The 22,435-nt window shown below is 36.8% G+C and overlaps 1 protein-coding gene across 4 annotated transcripts in view; it reads right to left on the bottom strand.

The window, feature by feature from the left end:
* Positions 1 to 22,435, bottom strand: part of RERE (arginine-glutamic acid dipeptide repeats) — a 405,018-nt gene that overhangs the window by 332,308 nt on the left and 50,275 nt on the right. For 2 of the 4 annotated variants that reach the window (XM_012791482.3, XM_075993744.1), the window contains one exon: positions 1,366 to 1,426. The exons of the other annotated variants lie outside the window; for them this stretch is intronic. The gene's annotated coding sequence lies outside the window, so the exon portion shown is untranslated. The remainder of the gene's footprint in view (positions 1 to 1,365; positions 1,427 to 22,435) is intronic. 4 annotated transcript variants of the gene reach the window in all.

The following is a 22,435-nucleotide window of genomic DNA, read 5'->3' on the forward strand; positions in this document are numbered from 1 at the left end:
TAAACTTTTGACTCTTTTGTAATACCACTTAGCTTAAAAACACATTGTACACCTATACAAATATATTTTCTTTCTTTATATCCTTATTCTATAAGCTTTATGGTTGTTTTTTTTTTTATTTCCTTTTTTAAACTTTTTTGTTAAAAACTAAGATACAGGCCAGGCACTGTGGCTCATGCCTATAATCTCAGTACTTTCGGAAGCAAAGATGGAAGGACCGTTTGAGGCCAGGAGTTCAGGACCAGTCTGAGCAACATAGCAAGATTCTGTCTCTACAAAAAATAGAAAGATTAGTTGGGTGTAGTGGCACACGCCTGTAGTCCCCAGCTACTTGGGAAGCTGAGGCAGGAGGCCCACTTGAGCCCAAGAATTTAAGGCTGCAGTGAGCTATGCACTAAATGCCAGCCCAGGTGCCAGAGCAAGACCTTATCTCAAAAACAAACAAACAGGCCAGGCGCGGTGGCTCACGCCTGTAATCCTAGCTCTCTGGGAGGCCGAGGCGGGCGGATCGCTCGAGGTCGGGAGTTCGAAACCAGCCTGAGCAAGAGTGAGACCCCGTCTCTACTATAAATAGAAAGAAACTAATTGGCCAACTAATATATATAGAAAAAATTAGCCGGGCATGGTGGCTCATGCCTGTAGTCCCAGCTACTTGGGAGGCTGAGGCAGGAGGATTGCTTGAGCCCAGGAGTTTGAGGTTGCTGTGAGCTAGGCTGACGCCACGGCACTCACTCTAGCCTAGGCAACAAAGCAAGACTCTGTCTCAAAAAAAATAAATAAATAAAATAAAATAAAAACAAACAAACAAAAAAAAACTAAGACACAAACACCCATATTAGTCTAGGCCTACACAGGGTCAGAGTCAGGATCATCAATATCACTGTCTTCCTCCTCCAGATCTTGTCCCACTAGAAGGTCTTCAGGGGCAGTAACATAAATGGAGCTGTCATCTCCTGTGATGATAATGCCGCCTTTTTCTCAAATACCTCCTAGGGGACCTACCCCAGGTTATTTTATACTTAACATTTTTTATAAGTAGGCATACACTCTAAAATAATGATTAAAAGTATAGTAAATACATAAACAAGTAAAATAGTTGTTTATAATTATCAAGTATTATATATCATCCATAATTGCATGTCCTATACAACTGACAGCACAGTAGGACCTTGTACAGCAGCATTAGCACAAACAGGGGAGTAATGTGCTATGCTATGACATTGCAATGGGTACAACATCATTAGGCAGTAAGACTCTTTCAGCTCCGTTATAATGTCATGGGACCACAGTTGTGTATGTGGTGCAATCCATCACAGACCAATACATAATTCCTTGTTAACTATCTCTCATTGTTCATACTTTTACCTTTATGAAGGCAAGAAAAATTTCTTCTTCATCACTGAATCCAAAAGAGTTAGTAAGATGTCTGGAACAAAGTAGATAGACAAAGTAGATCAGCTCAGTTAATGAATGTTGAAAGAAGCAGGAGAAAGATTTTATAAAGCAAATAACAGCTTAAAAGGAGATCTGGGCTTTGACATTTGATATGTTGATCAGTGTACATGCAATAAAATGATTACACATACATATTTCTAAAGATGAGGAGACAATGCCTTTGTCCCATGTCTAACAATTAAGATAAGTAAAATATAAAATCTGTTCCTCAGAGAGGAAAAAAAAGCTAATTCAACCAGCTGGTAATACAAATTTATAAGACTTCAGTACATTATATTATTAAGATAAGGAAAGAGACTATTAGTTTTCAAGGTGAACAGTGCCATCCTAATGTAGTATGTATATCAAAGGATTCAGTTTATTTACACCCAATAATGAAAATCAAATATTACATGACATTCCATAGCACATCATGCTTCCACAGTAGAAAAATCAATACATCATATTTGTTTTCAGTAACTTGTTTGCCTAACTACAGTTCTGGAATCACTATGCAATGCAAACAGTCTTCTCAAGCACTTTGAACCTGTATGAAATCAAAACTAGGCCCTCTCTGACACTCCAAAAGGGGAATCTCTCTGGCTGATGCCAGGAATTTGGTCCAAGCTGTAGAAGTGAAATGGCATGTAAAGTCGCTCTGTGACTTTGAGAAGATATTTAGCCAAATCCACAATGCTGAACAGTAATCTTATTTGTTGAATGGCCAGTGGAAACATATATTCAGGACTTCGGGAACCTGTATAAGCCAAAGCACTAAGGAAGTATAACTTTGAAGATTTAAGGTATTTTTATTGTTATTATTTATTAACATCATTCTTACAGTTCAAAGGGGGAAAAAATCCTTCTTAGAGTACAAACAGTAGTCTAATACTATTTTCAGCAATTCAAAAATTTTGCATTAAATCTTTAATCCTCAAGATATATTGTTGACAGCTGTATCACAAATGTGTGTAAGTTTACTATATACTTGTTTTAAAAAGATATGACAAGTATGCAGCTTTCAATAAGTTACTCACATAATTGAAAATAAAGCACCAATTGTCTAAAGAAAACCACATTTATTATTTTTGTACAGAGTAACAAATCAGAAAACTGTATTACTTTTATATTAGATTAGCCGCACTTTACAGCCTCTGCTTTGAGTAGGAAGACCCTAACAGGTAACTGATAATACACAACCCTGAGAACATCAACACCAGAAAACAGTTCACAGAACCCACTGCAATATTTGGCATCAGGGGGCTACCAGTCAGTTCATTATTATTAGAACATTGAATATCCAGGTAGTTTTTTGACATGAGACATTCCAATGATTTTTTTTTTTAAAAGAGACAGAGTCTCTATCTGTTGCCCAGGCTGGAAATACAGTGGATAGCTTACTGCAGCCTCAAACTCCTGGCCTCAATTAATCCGCCCACCTCAGCCTCCAGGACTACTGGCAATTAAATTATCTTTTATTAACAAGTATGTCCTGCTTTCATAACATGGGACCTTATAACAAACAGAATCAGGGTTTTTCCCAAAAGGTTCAAGGCCTCATTTGTGAACATTCTCCTCCTAATAACTAAATAAAATAACCCCAGGCTTCTATTTGCTGGCTTCTCAAGGTCAAAGGTGTGAGACATTAAACACAGTTGGACCTCCATATCTGCAGGCTCCGCATCCGTGGAGTCAACCAACAACAGATCAAAAATATTTTTTTTGAATGGATATGTATACCTATAACTGAACACATACAAACTTTTTTCTTGTCATCATTTCCTAAACAATATACCGACTATTTACACCATTTTTATATTATATTAGGTATCATAAATAATCTGAAGATGACTTACAGTATACAGGAGGATGTGCACAAGTTATATGCAAGTATTATACCATGTTATATAAGGGACTGGAGCATCCGTGGGATTTTGATATTCTCAGGGAGTCCTGGAACCAATCCTCCACAGATACTGAGGGATGACTATATTAAGTAAGCTTTGGGATTAGAAGGTAGGGGGTAAAAGAAAGAACAGTAGTGTTGGAATAAAACTCAAGATCACACAATTAGTAGTAGCAGTACAGCCTCAATTAGAGCCCCAGAAGAATGGCTGCCTTCTCAAGGTCACAAAATACAATCAAAACTAAAACACACACACACACACACACACACACACACGTCCCAATTACTAGTCCAGTAACTACTGTCATTCAACTATGCTGGTGAGTTTACTGTTAACTGTACAGATGACAGTTTGGCCATTCTGATCAGAACATAATGTCTTAAACTTTTCTATCTTGCCCTACTCAGAACAGTACTAACAGCAAAAGCATAATAAACATAGACTGACTGCTGAACTTGAAGTACCAATTACAACTTCATCTGTAAGAACATTCCACAATGTAATTACTAGAACTACCTTGGTTAAAAAAAATTTTTTTTTAACCACAAAAACCTTTATACACACACACCCAGGACACACATGCACACACACTCCACACAAAAATATTTTTAATACAAGTCCGAAGTCAAGAAAAGAACTCAAGTACCTAACATGTTCATATGATTTTTTTCTCTTTAACTGTATTTACTCCAACTGATACGTATTTCATTTTCTATAACATTTCTTAGTATATATATCCATAGTCTAGCTGAGAAAAGCCAATCAATAAAGCAAAACTCAAAGAAGGCCTCTGGGATATTCTGTCCACCACGACTGATCTTTCTTTTACATCTGCATAGCTCGGTCCATCACTTATTTATGCAAATGTCACCTTCCCCAACCACTCTTTAAACCCACCATAACACTCACTCCCCCTCAGCCAAATTGTAGCCTGCCCTCTCCCCAAGGCCCACTTTATTTTTCTCCATAGCACTTTTCACCATCAAGTCTTCATGTATTTATAACTATCTGTTTTCTCCCACTGGAATGTTTTCTCCATGAATAAAATGATGTTTGGGTTTGTTTTAGTCATTGCTGCTTCCTCAGCACTTAAAGCTGTGTGTGAGACACAGTAGATACTTAATAAATATTGGTTGAATGAAAGAAAATAGAGTCCAAGAAATTGATCTTAATATTGAAGCTGTGAAATAAAAAGCTTTCCAAGTGGGAGTGGACATATATTTGAGAGGTGATTCTCTTTAATTTATCTTGAAGCCCAAAGTACTCTATAAAATCAAATTGGTATTCAAAGTACTCCCAAACATCACTATGGCTGCCCAGGCGTAAATGCCTGAGTACATTTTAACAAAAAGCAAAGAATTCTATGTCCTGCTATAGCAATGGAGAACTCTTACAGTAGATAATGTAAATTACTTAAGTTCCATATATGGGTAGTGGGATTTTTATTTTTTCCATGTTAGAGATAGGGTCTCACTCTGTTGCCCAGGCTGGAGTGCAGTAGCATGATCACAGCTCACTGCTGCCTAGAACTCCTTGGCTCAAGTGATTCTCCTGCCTCAGCCTCCCAAAATGTAGGGATTACAGGTATTAGCCACTACCTCCAGCCAGAAGTAGGATTTTATATTATATAGCTCATAACATTATGAAGTCCAGACCAACTACAGAGAGAATCCCATTTACCAACTACAGAGAGAATCCCATTTTACATTTGTTTGTAACAGAACTTTCTCCAGATACAATTCCTCTAATACTACAACTCTTCACAAACACTGTATTAGTTGCATTCTCAAACACTCTCACTACCTAAAACTACTGTATATAACACTATAACTGATGGGTAAATTCTGAATCAAGTAATTCTGAAAGAGAAAATTATACTATCAGGTATACCATTTGGCCGTTACAACAATAGAGAACACAGAACTGATCTAAACAGCTGAGATCACCTTCAGATTTTAGTGAGAAAATAAAATAAAACAAGTATTCAGTAAGCCAAAGCATGCATATCTGCAATGTGTTTTGCAGTTAAGAGACAAAAGAAATAAAACATATGTTCCCCATACTAAAAGACTTTTAAAATCTGTTGAGATAAAATAAATAGGAGATAACGGATAATGGAGAAAAAAATGTCAATAGTTTTAAATGGAACACTTTGAAATCACCTAGACCCAAGAAAACAGAAACCACATATTAGGACAGGCCTGGCATGATACCTCATACCTATAATCCTAGCACTTTGGGACTAAGGCAGGAGGATCTTTTGAGGCCAAGAGTTCAAGAACAGCCTAGGCAACTTAGCAAAACCCCATCTCTACAAAAAAAAAAAAAAAGAAAGAAAGAAAGAAAAATTAGCTGGGCTTGACAGTGCACACCTGCAGTTCCAGCTACTTGAGAGGCTGAGGCAGGAGGATTACTTGAGCCCAGGAGTTGGAGGCTGCAGCGAGCTATGATGACACCACTGCACTCTAGCCTAGACAACAGAGCAAGACCTTGGGGTGGGGAGGGAAGGGGAGAGGAAGGGAGGGTAGAGGGAGGGGAGGGGAAAGGGAGAGAGGGAGGGGAGGGGAAAGGGAGAGAGGGAGGGGAGGGGAGCCACAAATTGGAACAATTTGAGTATGTCTTGGCATACACACTTTTCTAACACCTAAAGCATATTCCCTCTCTTCTCTCTTTTTTAATATCCATCTTACTTTTGAAAGACCCAGTTTAAATGTCGCCTCTGTGAGGATTTCTTTGATCCACACAATTAGGATTATTTGTTGCCTCGAGGGTACTATCAAAGCACTTTGTTTATATCTCTATTAAAATAGACTGTCCCTATGTTAATATAAAACTGCAATCTGACGATAGCTTTTTCTAACAAAGCCCCCTCCTTCCATTCCCTTTCTTCCACGTAGGGACCAAATGACACAGTTTGGGTGGATCCAAGGTTGCCCAATCAGTGCGCTGAATCCTTCTGGCTACCACGGGTTGTTCAAGAATGGGCCCATGGCACAACTAGAACCAGCTGAAACTCTCCCAAGAACTTCTGCTACAACCACCAGAAAAAAAAAAAAAAAAAAAAAAAACTCTTTTTGCTGGATCCCCTAGCTATGGGGATAAAGCCTACAGCTGCAGACAGCCAACTTTGCTACAACATGAGAAAAGCCTTATAAGAATGAAGCTCACAAAGTAAAACAAAAGAAGAAGATGGAGGAAAAGAGAAAGTTTCTCTCCTCCTCTGAACGTTTGGATCTACCCAGGTTCACCCACAAAGCTTTCAGATTACACAAACTTATAAATTCCCTTTTGTGTTCAAGCTAGATTTCTGCCATTTGTCAACTGACACAGTACAGATGTCCCTCGACTTACAATGGGTTATGTTCAAATAAACCTATCGTAAAAGTCCAAAATGTACTTAATACACCTAACCTACCTACTGAACATCATTGCTTAGCCTAGCCTACCTTATATGTGCTCAAAACACTTATAATATTAGCCTAGAGTCAAGTAAAATCATTTAACACAAAGCCTGTTTTATAATAAAATGTTGACTATCTCATGTAATGTATTAAATACTACGCTGAAAGTGAAAAACAGATTGTTGTATGTCTACTCAAAGTACGGTTTCTACTGAACATGCATTGCTTTTATACCATTATAAAATTGAAAAATTGTAAGTCAAACCATAAGCCAGGGACTGTCTGTACTGGCTAATGTGAGTCATGGTAATGGTCCACTTACATTACAATTGATAGTGCTCAAGGCAAAAGGAACAGTTACAAGAGTACACCTAGCAGGTAAGAGAAATGGCAAGAAGGCCTACATGGCTCAAGCAAGTAAGCATGGGTGGGTAAGACACTCTATCACCTAAACTCAAGGCCCATATACAAACAGTGAACTAGAATTCTCTAACTGGATATCCCACACAGATGACTCCTAAGACCTAATCTTCCCTCACTCTCTAATTTGATTGTCTCATTATTATTATTCTCTATCCTAGCTGTTACTAAAGATAATAAAAGGGAATGTATATTTACTAATCACTTTCTATATTACTGTATAATTATAGTTGTATAGAACTGCATATAATCTCATCTGACCTCAAGACAATTCTGGAAGAGAAACACTATTATTTACCTCCACCATTTTACAGGCAACGAAACTGGGCTCAGATAAATGAAGTAACTTGCCAAAAGTTACTCTGCTGGAGGTGGTGGAGCTGAGACTCAAACCCATGCTTCTGATTCACCCAGTCACTTAAGTCGGAAACGTGGGAATTACCTTAGCCTCTCCTCTCAGAGCCATACCTCACAGACCCCTCTCTCTTCTCTCTCATACCTTCACCAACTTGGTTCACAGCGGCTTCATCTCTAATGTGTAACCACAAAAGTCTCACAGGTCATGTTGCTATCTTTTTTACTGTTGTCCCCGTCTATCTTTTCTCCATACTATCATCAAACATTCTTCATGTACAAACATAAAGTCTGTGCTCCAACCCAAGCATAAGGTTGGGAACCCTATGGATTGGGGAAACAAAGCTAAAAGTGTCAGAAGCTAAAGGCTACAGCTTTCTATATATATAATCACCAGCAAACATTAACTCTAGCATCAGCAATTTACAAAGCAATTTTCAGTAGCATCCCAACTTCAAGACTCTCATTAATATTGTCAAGTAGGAAAAACCTGGCGTTTGCTCAATTTCCCCTTTTGGTCGTCTTCCCAATCCCAAAGGATTAGACTTTCAGTATTTCTAGGACCTTATGCCACCTACTCCCACCTTCCTAAATTACCCCTTTCTTATCTTATCTAGTCAAAACTGCCAGTCCTCAAAGGCCCAAATAGGTATTGATTTGATTAAAGTATTTCACAATGAGGTTACCAGAACATACATATTTTAAAAGGAGAGCTAATTAAACAAATGTGTCTCCAATCTGGCCCTTAGTAGGCATGAAAGACAATGGTGATAGTTATAAAAATAGCTAACAGTTATCAAAATCTAGGTAAGCTATGTGCCAGGTACTGTTTTACTTGCTTTACAAGTATTTAATTATCTACTCCTTTAATAATCACACCACCCCATGAAGTGGTGTGATAATATAATTATTATTATCATTATTGTTATTATAACCACAATTTTTGGATAAAGAATTTAAGAATTAGAGGAGTTCAGTAACATGCCCAAGGTCACCCAGTCAGTATATGGTGCCAGTGCTCCTAACCACCTCATACCAACTTTAGTGGCTGACTCTAATAGAGATATGTGAAGACTCTGATAGAGATATGACGCTAATAGAGATAAGCTCACTGTGTGCTTATTCATTTATTTTTAAAATGTTTCTTGGGGAGCTTTCACTTTCATTCTATTTTGTAGAATGAGGCTACCTAGATTCATAAAAAAAAAATTTAAGTTTTAAAAAATAATAGAAAAATAAATGGGCCAGGTGTGATGGCTCACACCTATAATCCTAGTACCCTGGGAGGGTGAGATGGGAGATGGCTTGAGCTCAAAAGTTCAAGACTAGACTTAGCAAATGCCAGACCCCATCTCTACAAAAATAGAAAAAAATTAGCCAGGCATGATGGCACATACCTGTAGTCCCAGCTACTAGGGAGGCTAAGGCAGGAGGATCGCTTGAGCCCAGGAGTTACAGCTTACAGTGAGCTATAATGACATCACTACACTCTAGCCTGGACAACAGAGTGAGACCTTGTCTTAGAAAAAGAAAGAAAGAAAAGCATGAGATTCTGTCTCAAAAATTAATTAATTTCTTGAGGGGTTACTATATTCTAAGAACTATTCCTGTCACTGAAAATTCAATCATAGACAATGCTTTTATGAACTTACAGTCAGTGGAGCCATCAAACAGTACATAATAAATAAGCAAACAATATATTAATAATTTAGCTCTGAAAAAAGTAAAACAGGATAAGGTAATGTAATGAGTTACTTTTTTAAATTAAGGAATAAGCAATTTATTATAAGAATTAGGTCTTTACACAATTGGGGGAGGAGTTGGGGAAGTAAAAATCTGAAAGGGGGAGTTGAAGGATCACAGAAAAGTCACTGATCAGCCCCGGTGTGGCTGAACAAAGTGGAGCTTGCAGAAAGCAAAACAGGTCTCGCTGCTGCCATGGGCCCTTCTTTGAAAGGATGTGGACTACGTGGCTACCGCCTCTGGGAGTTCACAGCAAAGCATCTGTGCAGGGTGTTGTGTCACTGTTTGTCAACATGGCCAGCAGTCAGAGAACAGGGAAGATGAGGACAAACAGGAGTTGCCTGCATCTCCATGACTGTCTCTCACCACCTCTCACCAACCAAAATACACCTCCAGAGCACAATGGCTGCTGCTTCAATGCTGCTTCCCACATCTCAGACAACTTCACTTTCAGCCAACTCTAACCCTGAGTCCTACAGGGAAGGGAGTTCTGGGAAATGTAGCTCCCAATGTAACCAAGATGACAAGACAACAATTCAACACTCTGATCAAGGAAAGATGGGAACAGTCTCAGTTCTTTCTTAGGCACACAGAGTGGGCCACTTTAGACTGGTAGCCAAGGAGGGCCTCCTTGAGGAATAATACTGAAATGAGATCTAAATTATAAGATGGAGCAAATAAAGCAAAAACATAATGGAATAGCATTCCAGACAGGGGGTTATGATAAATGCAATGTGCCTAGGTGAAAATTAGCTTGTCAGATCCTCAAACAACATGACAGGAGGAAGTAGAGAGTAGTCAGAGGTTACATCAGAGACTTAGAAGAGCCAGCCATGTTGGCATATGGCCATGGGGGGAAAAATCTATATTTTATTCCTAATGGGATAAGAATCTGAAGGGCTTTAAATAGGAGAATGATGTGATCTATGTTTCTGAAAAAGCACTCCACTCCCACCATGTAAAGAACAGATCATAGAGTGAAAAAAGTGGAAGACTGGAGAGGAATTAGGAGGCTATTACATCTAGAATCATGCCTGGCACATAACCAGTAGCCAATGATTCTGAATGAATGAATGCTACAACAGTCAAGGTATAAAAGAGAAGATAAAGGCTAAGCCTAGGGTGGTAGAGTGGTGCATAGGAAGAAGCCATCCTAGCACTGATCAACACCTGGTGAGTGTCAGAGACCTAGTAGTCTTTTAAGAACTAGGAGGCCTTTTTTTTCTTTTTTTAACTGAGCAGCATCCAGGTTCTTTCAGCAGCTGCTTACCCATTCAGGTTGTGGTTAAGAGCTTAAACTCTGGAATGGGAACTTCCTAGATCTGATTTTTATTCCATCCTTTAGTAGCAAGTTATTCCTCCTTCCTGTAAGGCCTCATAACCATCACCCTCAGGAGCAGTGTATAGTCTCAGTTTACCTGCCAAACTCCCCTCCCACCTCTCCCAGCCTCATCAACATTCTGTCACTGCAGTCTTCCCCTTCCTCTAACTACTGTATGCTACTGATATCTCCAAAAAGAGCCTAATGACTGCAAACAATCAATTAGCTTACATTAGTTTGCAACACCCTCACAGATAACTGTTAACTTCTGCAAAGAACTTAACTAAAGCATCTCATTCTTATACACATTACCAGTGTGTTTAGCATTAATATTTGATCTCTGTAACTTTTCTGCAGCAGTTTCTTGATAAAGATCAGTCTACCAATGCACACAATGTGTCAGTGAAGGTACAGTGTTGAATTTTCCTTGGAATAATACTGACGAATTAAGTTCTTTTTTTTTCCACGTTTCCATGATAACCAACTCCAGTCCCTTTGAGAATTACTAAATATTCCAATTAAACTCTAAAATATTTTATCATGTGAGCCTTCAAAATATCTACTACCAGAATAAGATTCCCCCCTCCCAGAAGCCAAGGATTAAAGACAAGACACAAAAACTTCTCTATTGGACATCAGAATATGAAAAACATCATTATGGTTGCTGTCATCATCCACAAAGGGTCATCATACTCCATGAAGCTCCTGCAATTCTATATTCTTCTTCCTTTTTTTTCCTGCCATAAAACTTTTTAATTTTTGCTACCAAATATAATCATACTCTTGCCATTGACTAGCCCATATTAAATAGCACAGATTTTTATAACATATCAACAGTGCCTTTAAAACTAGAGTTGGACTGGGCATGGTGGCTCATGCCTGTAATCCTAGCACTCTGGGAGGCTGAGAAATGAAAATTGTTTGAGGTCAGGAGTTTGAGACCAGCCTGAGCAAGAGCAAGACCCAGTCTCTACAAAAAACAGAAAAATTAGCTAGGCATGGTGGCATACACCAATAGTCCAAGCTACTCAGGAGGCTGAGGCAGGAGAATCCCTTGAGCCCAGGAGTTTGAGGTTGCAATGAGCTATGATGACACCATTACGTTCTACACAGGGTGACAGAGCAAGACTTTGTCTCAAAAAAAGAAACTAGAGTTGGAATAAAGATGTATTTTACCTATTGCTGAAATCACATCATTTCTTTATATCAAATGCCTTTGGATACTGTGTTCTGCTACCATGACAGCTGAAGTTATGCAGGTACCAAATAGACAGTAAGTGCAATACATATTCTTTCTAATAAACTGCCAGGAAAAGGAGTAGAGAAATGCTTAAAGCTGAGGATATAGTGATAGGTACAGAACCCTCCAGGCTTCGTGTAGCTCTAACACAGATCTGTGTGACTTTAGCAGCCAGGATCTATCAGTCAGTCACCCCAGGGAATTAATTCCCTGAGAAGACTGGATTTTGTGGACATTTTCTATAACTGTCAAAAGCTACACATAGTAGACAGAAAGAAAAAATACTAAGAAAATGTCATGCCAATTATCAACAAGGCTTTCCCCATTGTAAAGATATCCTTGCTGGAAAAGTGAATAATTTAATCAGTATTTTTCAGAAATGAATTTAAATACTTTTGATTAATATATGCATATACATATTTTCATTCCCTAGTACATGCATAATATAATGAAGCAAACACTATACTAAAATCCTTTGGCTGTCAATGAAGACTACATGTAAAAGATATTTCTTTTTTTTTTTTTGAGACAGAGTCTCACTTTGTTGCCCAGGCTAGAGTGAGTGCCATGGCGTCAGCCTAGCTCACAGCAACCTCAAACTCCTGAGCTCAGGTGATCCTCCTGTCTCAGCCTCCCAAGTAGCTGGGACTACAGGCATGTGCCACCATGCCCGGCTAATTTTTTTGTATATATATTTTTAATTGTCCAATTAATTTCTTTCTATTTTTAGTAGAGATGGGGTCTTGCTCAGGCTGGTTTTGAACTCCTGACCTCGAGCAATCCGCCCGCCTCGGCCTCCCAGAGTGCTAGGATTACAGGCGTGAGCCACCGCGCCCGGCAAGATATTTCTTTATCCTAAAAGACAACAGTAGTTCAAACAGTAAAAGAAAAGAAAAAAATGGTATTAATGAAAGAAAAACCAAACATTTAAAATGGGAGTAGGATCTGCATATTGGATTATAGTAAATACACACTAAATTTATTTTTTAGATAATTCCTCCTACATATCTTTTCTACAGTGTCTGTCAAGGTTGGTGAAGGAAAATAGCTACGATCCTCCAAGCTTTCAGAATTAATGGTTATACTAATAGGAAGAATATCAGAGATTTTCATTTCATTTCATTTCATTTCAATCATCTTACTAAATGTTTGAGAATTATAAGCAATTAGGATTTTAAGATCTCATTTAATTTATGGGCTTTTTTGAAATGTCACCTTTATTTTTAAACAAAAAAGAAGTCACAAATATTAGCTCTGATGTTAACATAGCCAAAGAGCTTAAAAGTTTTCTCAACAGATCCCCTTTTATAATTTAAAAAAAGTAATTTTTAAGCACCTAGCAGTATCAAGACATATTTTATAAAACTGTTTTGGCTAAAAAGGTGTTTTCTCACTTGTATATAATACTGAGGAAATGGTGCTATTTTAAGGTTTCTGGCAGACAAATTTTAAATATTATTTAACTGGGGACTGGAAAAACTGGTGCTATCACTACACAAAAATGACTTTCAGATTCTGAAACATCTCTTGAATTATATATTTCTATATGAAAATCCAGCTCCATTTTTTCTATTCTCTCTGAAATTAATCTCTACTATTTATCAGGTATAGAATGTTACCAGGTTAATGAGATTCTTAGTCACGTGCCTAGCAAAGTAGCACAGTGAAAGCGTGCTGGGCCTGTAAGATTCTCAGTCACAGTTTGCCTTTCATAGCTTCAAACTACCATAATACTGAACATGTTGTTTGAAAAGCAATTATCAACCTTGACTAGCTCCAATGTGGACTGCTCCAAAGTGCTTGAAACATCTGTGCACACTTCCCTAAACAGGGGTTCTACTGCCCATCATGATAATCTCTCCTTAACTCAGGAAAATACTTACTCAAGCAGTATCTGTTTACACTCACCCACCAACCCCACCTCCGGCCACCTCACCACTGCAAAAAACATGTCAGACACGCCAGGAATTATGCCAAGCACTTTGGATCTAGTCTCTTATTTGTTCTCTACTATACCCTAAGAGTGCAGTATTTCCAAATAAATAGCTACCTATGGTAACACAAAGGCAATATTCTTATAAGTAGTATGTTTTCATTACCTGTCACCTACTTAAAAACCTCTCTGGGAGAAGAATTTAAGGGAAGAGTGAAAGGAGACAAATTCCACTCACTTCTTGCAGGGCTCCTGAACTATACCAAAGTCAACTTATGCCAGCCTGGTTAGTTTTGCTCTGCTAATCAACTCTACATTACCAGACGAAAGAACATATAGAACACTCGGGGCTTATTATTTTAAAAAGCCCAAAGTACTGGGTTTTTTTGTTTTTTTTTTTTTTTGAGACAGAGTCTCACTTTATTGCCCAGGCTAGAGTGAGTGCCATGGCGTCAGCCTGGCTCACAGCAACCTCAATCTCCTGGGCTCAGCGATCCTACTGCCTCAGCCTCCCGAGTAGCTGGGACTACAGGCATGTGCCACCATGCCCGGCTAATTTTTTGTATATATATTTTTAGTTGGTCAATTAATTTCTTTCTATTTTTGGTAGAAACGGGGTCTCGCTCAGGCTGGTTTCAAACTCCTGACCTTGAGCGATCCGCCCGCCTCGGCCTCCCAAAGTGCTAGGATTACAGGCGTGAGCCACCGCGCCCGGCCCCAAAGTACTGTTTTTATTCCTATAGCAGTTAGTGTTGCTAAACAGAGAGCCAGTGTTAACTCCATACACTACCCAGCAAATCCCTTCCTTTGCAGTTTTATATTCTTCTACCAAATCTTTAGCTTAGGATCCATGTCATTAAAAAAAAAAAGAAGTAATTTACACTATCAGTATCATCATCTAGTTATACAAAAGGCACAAAAGAAGCAAAAGAAAAGGTAAACCTGGAGGGGAAAACTTGATTCCAAGAAGTCACAGAGAACAATAGAATGTCTCCTACTTGTTTGTACTATGGGAATATTCCCCAAATAACTGTTTTAAAAATGTAGAAATATTTAAAAAGACCAAAAAAAGGGTAAGTTCAAAATAATAATAGGTAAAACTTACAGTTTTTAAGATATGTAGCAGGCACTAATCTAGAATAATCAATCCATTTAATCTTCACAACAGCCCTTGAAGGGCCACTATTATTACCCTCATTTCTCAGATGACAAATAAAGGCCTAGAAACCTGCCCTTGTGTCAAACAGCTAGTAAGTGGTAAAGACAGGATCTGAACCCAGACACTCTGCCTCCTGAGTCTGTGCTCTTGTACACTACATGGTAGATAAGACACATGGTATATTATACACTGCTGCTCTTCAAATGGAAAAAAAAAAATTGATTATCACCCAAAGACTATCCTATGATGCTGAATTTTGACTGTGCTTTTTATTTTTAATCCATCTACCTAAGAGAAGCATTTCCTTTGTAGTTTTATATTCTTGTACTAAATCTTTAGCTTAGGAACATTTTCATTTAAAAAAAAAAAAGGAAAGGAACACTCTCAGTATCATCTAGGAGTTGTAAGAGATATGGAAGGCAATAAACGACATTATTCCTACAATCCTTGCAAGAGAAATTCAGGTTTAGAAGCGAGTATATCAAAATAATACACAATTGTAAAGTAGTAATTCAGAAAAGTTCAAAGTAACAACATATTTTATCTCATTGAGGGACACATTGCAAAAGTAAGAACACTGAAAACAGAGATAATGTAACTTGTCCTCAGTCATAAGGCTACAGGTGAAGCACAGTTTCTAAAAATGTAGTCAGTCTCCTTTCCTATGCTACAGTCAATGTTTCAAGTAATAAAGTTATTTCCTTTGTAGGAAACTGATATGATGAAAACAAATAAAAGAAACTTACCATAGAGAGTTTCTGTTGAAAATAATCTGAAGCACCAAACTTTAAACCATTTCATAATTTTTAAATTTTGCTTTCATAGATATTACAATTACAGAGAAAAATATTTCCAGAAATATTTTAATCGAAGTCCTATTTAAAGAAACTTTTGATTAAAAACTATTAAATTGTGTATTGTTTTGAAATAATAATAATCTGTCCTGAGCTATTTGAAAGAGATGTATAGTATGTTATTTTAATAGGACTAAATGAGGAAGGATCAATATTATTTTAATTTTTAAAGGTCTGTTTATGAAATGCAATCATCCTTCATTAAAAATGCAAGCTGTGCTTCAGCAAGAGGTTAGCGTAAATGATTCATAGAGAGATCTCTCTCCAGTATAATCTTCCTCTCCTGGGAGTTTCCCTCAAATGTTTCATCAAACCACTCAAGCTATTATTAAAAATGCTTCCCTGTGATAAAAGGAGGGGGAAAAAAACCAATACAAATACACTTCCCCATTCCCATTCACCACTGCCTCTTCCCTTTGAGTGATTTATGCCTTTTTCAGTCAAAAGCAAAATTAATTCTTCATATTCCACACATTTTTGCAATCCTTTCTTTTCACAAGCATTTTAAGTTAAGGTTATTTTATAATATTCAAAACAAAGAATACAGATTTTTAAAAGCAGATTTTAATACATTTGCCTATTTTGGTATTTCAGTGTGAGAATTGTCTTTCACTGAAATTAAAGGAAATTTGTCTTCTATTTGATGGATATTTAGAAGATTTTAAAATGTTAACTCATCAAAGTCAAGGCACTCCAAATTTAAATTCAATTCTCTTCAATTTAAAAATGCTAATGACAATGGCTGTTTCAATGCAGCAGCATCTGGCTCATTATAACATTCAGTTTTAACTAATAAATCCTTAATTATTAAATTCTGGTGTTCACTTTCTTTCAGATGGATAAGCCAAACACATATTGCTACAATTATAAATACTTGAGATAAATTACTTATATCATGGAAAAGCCTTCCTCTTGATTCTCTGGCTGTTAAATAAGATCCCAAGTATATAAGGGATGCACATTTGAAAGACCTACCATTAAACATTTGAGCTCTGGTGTATGTAGGTGCCACATTTATTGGCTAGCAAATATTAATAGTTAACTCCGCTGGGTTCCTGTGCATAATGCACAGAGCAATTTGTCTGTTTGTACAAATGGGCCAGTTCTTTTCCAAACGCTTTTTCTGAATAAATGTGTCAAAACTGAACATAATCATATGCCCTAATTCTAGCTTCACAAAGCAGACTTATACCTCCATCCAACTTGATGTTTTTATTAAGGTGTTAGTGAATATATTTAATCAAGGTATTATTGCACATCATGATGTCTAGTTAAAGGTTGAAATCCCTGAGAGAATATATCTGGTTTTAAGGCTTAATATATGTTAGGGAGTTTTTCATTTTTCTCTCCTATTCCCAATTCCTCTTTTTTTTTTTTTTTTTAATCAGCAACATCGACAGTACTGACTGAATATTTTACAATGGAGTTGCAGAGTATGTGTGTTCAATCGTTTGGCTTCCCAGAAGATTCATTACAGTTACATTAGAAAGTCAAATCAGGCAATTCTGCAGTCTGGTGAAAGCTAGCATATGAAAGAAGGTTAATACAAAAGAATTTCATTTTAAATAGAGGACATTTAGGACTTTAAAAAGCAACATTATGATAAATTTTTCAAGATATTTGTTCTTGCCTTAGCACATGCTTTACAGGTCTAATTTCAGAGATGTCTAAATGCTTTTCTAGGAAAGAGCGAGTATGTATGGGAGGAAATTGTTTGATCTACAAGGTCTGCCATCTTAATGATCCTCACGCTAAGAACACTGCAGATGTATGCTTTACCCTCACACATGGGGAAAGAATCCATGGTTCTCCAATTATGCTGATCAAGTAGGAATCAAGTAAAAGTCAACGTGTGTTCATTTAAAACGTTATAAAGGTTTTGAGTGATTTTAATACTTCTCTGAGTGTAGATAAAACTAAATGCTGGGATTTTCAGATCTAATACACATTTATAAGATGAAAATCACTAAGTTAATTGTTTTCCACGATTAGTAGCAGGTACAGAAAAATCTTCTCAGATGGACATATGTTTAACTGGCACTTGTGTATAGTAGTTCCCCTTTCTCTAGAATTCAAGCCTCAATAAATCCCTAACTAATCTTATTTATGATTTGTTTCCACTTGTTTATAAGTAAGCAAAAATAAGAACTGACTACCTAGTGAAATGCAAGCCTCTTCATTCAGTACTGCTGATCTACAGAATACAAATTTCAATTCAATATAAAAGCTCACCTTTGCATGAGCAATTCCAAAGCCTAAATATCATGGCAAGAGGGAAATGGCAGCTAGCAGAGGTAAGAGACATGAAAGGCAGCTGGCTGTCTTCAGTGCTACCTTTGGCAGCAGTACAGATGGACTTTGTAGGCCACTGGCTATGCTTAATTTAATATGAAGCTAAATACAGTCAAAACATCTGGTGCACTACTGATGGTTATCATGACAAATTAAAGCTGACATCACATACAAACTCATTCAGTATTCTACTTACATATCCTTTTTACCTAAAACGTCAAACCAAAAATCTGCATTTATTTTTGTTTTTCATCTCCCCTAATAATCTATTTTAGAAAAGGCAGGTCTGTGGAATCTAATGTTTATACAATTTGGGGGGCCTTCTTTAAGAAAAAGACTACAAAATTTTGTACATTAAATGTCAAGGGGCCATGCAAATGAAGGTCCCTTTAGTTTAAGCCTCATTAGCTCCATGGACAATCCGCCTCCGGGGAGGGTTGAAAGGAAAGACTAAATGGAACATCAAGTGGCACATGGATTTGGTTCAAAGAAATAAAAAAATTTAAAAAGCAGACAATTTAACTGGCAACCTACAGAGGAACAAAAAAGACTTTCTGGGCAAGCACATCAGCAAAAATAAACTACATTCTTAGAATCAATTTATAACAAATATTTCTATTAAAATGCAGACCTTCAAATCTATGGCATACTACTGGAACAAAAGCAGTATTATAAAGAAAAAACTTAATGAAAGAGCAAAATTATCAATTTTATAATAGTTATAGGTCAAGGAACAAGTATAATTTTTATAAGCAACTATTTCATAAAACAGAATTAGATCATCACTAACAATTTGTTATTTAAAAAAGGCAAAGCACCACGTACGTGTAACTGAAATAATTACTGCCTAAGCCACTATATTCAAATGACTGCATTTTTTATTACACTGCTTTGAAGGATATTCAGTACAAATAATTTTTAATTCTACTGCTACAGAATATTAGCTTCACCCACACTCTTTTAAACAAAAAGGATCTAAACTCTGATTCTGCATCTAAAGGAGGGAGAGCAGCACATCATATAATAAATTCTGTATAATCAAAATGAGAACTATATTTCTGTTTAACTTTTTTCATCTTGACTCAAGAGCTGTAAAAAAAGTTATTAAAATTAATGCATCAAACTATTATAATTCTGTCCTTTTATTACTGGTTGGTAATATTCTAGAGTATTAGTCTGCTTTGTCATACAAGTATATCTTTCCAAAAGTTCTCCTTTGAAGATCAGGATCGCGTTAACATTAGGAGGAAAACATACAATTATATTAATTTGGCACTGAATGTAACGGTTAGTTTTAGTGGGTTTGAAAGTTTGAAAATGATTCCTTCATTAGAAAGCCACTTAACTTTTCTTCATTGCTTCCAAAGGTACTAGTGAAGGTGAAAGACAATGAAGCCACTTGCCATTCAACACACAAAGAAAGTGACCACCAGCAAATGCCACAAAGTAAACATTTTCTTATTTCTCTTAAATAAAATTTATTTCTAATAACCACTGTCCTATATGAACTTTCCCTAGCAAATTATTGCTCCATTTCTCCTTCACCAATAAGCAATCTTTTCTAAAGTTAACACTGCAGAAAAAAAACCACTGAAAATTCTCATCCTCTACTCACCACTAAGTGAATGACTACATAGGCTGTCAAAATCAAATTCTCTACTGCATCACTAATCTAATACTAAATGTAATGCTCCATATTAAGGAACAAAGAATTTACAGCATTTCCCATAATCTCATCAGAGGGACATATGTAAGACAGTGGGAAGAAAAGCCAGATAAGCTCATGGTTGCTGGTTTGTGTATTATGGTTTTTTTCAACTCCCCACATAACTGATCAAACACTGTAGTTGGGGTAAGAGAGCTGGTATAAAGTACTTCATTAATATTTTTATTTAATTGAATTTCAGCTTTTTTTCATTCTAAAGTTTAGTTCAGCCAAAATATCAAACATTCTAATTCTATTCATCAAAAACACTCATCATAGGCCAGGCGCGGTGGCTCACGCCTGTAATCCTAGCACTCTGGGAGGCCGAGGCAGGCGAATCGTTTGAGCTCAGGAGTTCGAAACCAACCTGAGCAAGAGCGAGACCCCATCTCTACTACAAATAGAAAGAAATTAACTGGCCAACTAATATATATAGAAAAAATTAGCCGGACATGGTGGCGTATGCCTGTAGTCCCAGCTACTCAGGAGGCTGAGGCAAGAGGATTGCTTGAGCCTGGGAGTTTGAGGTTGCTAGGGAGCTAGGCTGACGCCATGGCACTCACTCTAGCCTGGGCAACAAAGTGAGACTCTGTCTCAAAAAAAAAAAAAAAAAAAAAAACACTCATCATAAAGATGTTTATTTAATATTCATATAAGGACACAAAATGGTATGCACGATAGCTAAGAAAAGGAATCAACCTTAAGTGTCCACAACAAATGAATGGATAATGTAGTATATATATACAATGGAATACTATCAAGCCTATTAAAAGAAGGAAATCCTGTCATTTGCAACAACATGGATGAACCTAGAAGACATTATGTTAAGTGAAATAAGCCAGGCACAGAAAGACAAATACCGGAAGTTCAAGAGATACATTTGTACAACATGGTGACTATAGTTAATAATGTATTGTATTCTTGGAAAATTGCTGAGAGAGTGGATTTTAAGTGTTTTCACCACAAAAAATAAGTGAGGTAATACATGTTAATCAACTTAATTTCATGATGTATACATATTTCAAAACATCATGTTGTATACAATACATATATACAATTTTTATTTGACAATTTTAAAAATGGGATTATTCTCTCACCTCAATACTGAAGTACTATATAAAAAGATATTTAGTACAGATTGTCAAATCAGGCAAAGAGAAGTATTAAGTCACTGAAAGGTTCTATTTTTCCTTCAGAAAAATGAAAAATTAGTATTTTACTGTCAATTATTACCTCTGACAAATTAATTTAAATGTAGAATCCCTTTTATGTAAGAGAATTACTAAAGCAGGCAGTACACCTCAGAATTTACTGGCTGTAGCATGGAAAAGGGCATCATCCTTTCCAAAGGCAAGGATGAAAAATATACTCAACGATTAGAAAGAAAAAGACCAAAAGCACACAACTGAAACAAGCCAGGGCACCTTAAGCCTTTGTTGGCACAGGCTCAAACTGTAGGCTAATTTCAAAAAGAAGAATAAAAGACTTCTGCAGTTACTTTACAAAAGAGCTAAAATTTTTCAAAGTAGATTCTCACTAAGGAAGAAAAAACAGGAAAACAAAAAAAGAAAACAGAATGGAAACAGCAAAATTCTTCCTCCTCCTCTTTGGAAAATATGGATCAGTGTAGTTTTTAAAAAGTCAAAATCAAGAGATTGGGTACTGGTCCTATCCCAATAACTAAGTTACTCTGGTATTTCGATTGCAGCTTGTGTGCATTATTATACCCACTATTGCAAAACAGCCATAGAGAACTCAGAACCACTAGCCAAATTCAATATACGTGAAGGAAAACATTACAAAATTCAAATGTTAGGGACAATCTTCCTGCTGACATATGTATGATAACTCTTTATTCATACTATAGATGACATTTATTGATGATTGGGGCACTATTACATGGTGTGACCCAGATTAAGGCCAATTTCCTATATGGGAAAAGGATACTTGAGACATAATTCAAAATAAATTCTCCACAAGTAGACCTAGGCCTATAATAGTTGAACAATCATTTACAATCATTTAAGTCAATCACCACAGTTCAAAAAAATCAGGCTTGGATAAGATGCTGAACAAAATACAAGATGAATGAAAAGAAAGGGTCCCTGGTCAGCAGAACAGCTTTGTTAGCACGAATCAAGAGAGTACCTGGTAGAGGTTTGACAGAGATAGCTCCTTGGTGTGGAGGGCTAAAGGCCATGCGGAGGCTAGCAGGAGGACCAGGAATAGGTAACAATTTGCACAGGCCTTTGATGTGAGCCTGTGTCTATGGGGTTTTTCTCTATTTACAATAATTATTTCCTTATATTCTCTATTAAGACTAAGCAAAATTCAGCTGGTGTCAGTTACACTTAGTGAAAACAAAGAAAAGGATTTTGTACAAATTCAGGTTTAAAAAAGAGAAGCAGTACACCCTTTAGGATCAGAAGCAGTGGGAACGAACCGGCCACTGTAGTAACGTTAGCTACCACTTATGGAGCACTTACTATACTCCATGTACCATCATACATCACTCCATTAATTTATAAACAACTGTATCAGGTAGGTAGTATCAGCTCCATTTTACAGACGAGAAATGGAGGGACAAAGAAGTTATATAATTCTATATAACTCTAGCAAGGTTACATAATAGGTGGCAGAACAAAGATTCAAACCTACTCTTTCTGCTCTCA

The sequence above is a fragment of the Microcebus murinus genome, chromosome 2 (assembly GCF_040939455.1).
Source record: "Microcebus murinus isolate Inina chromosome 2, M.murinus_Inina_mat1.0, whole genome shotgun sequence".
In the NCBI taxonomy this organism is placed as follows: domain Eukaryota; kingdom Metazoa; phylum Chordata; class Mammalia; order Primates; family Cheirogaleidae; genus Microcebus; species Microcebus murinus.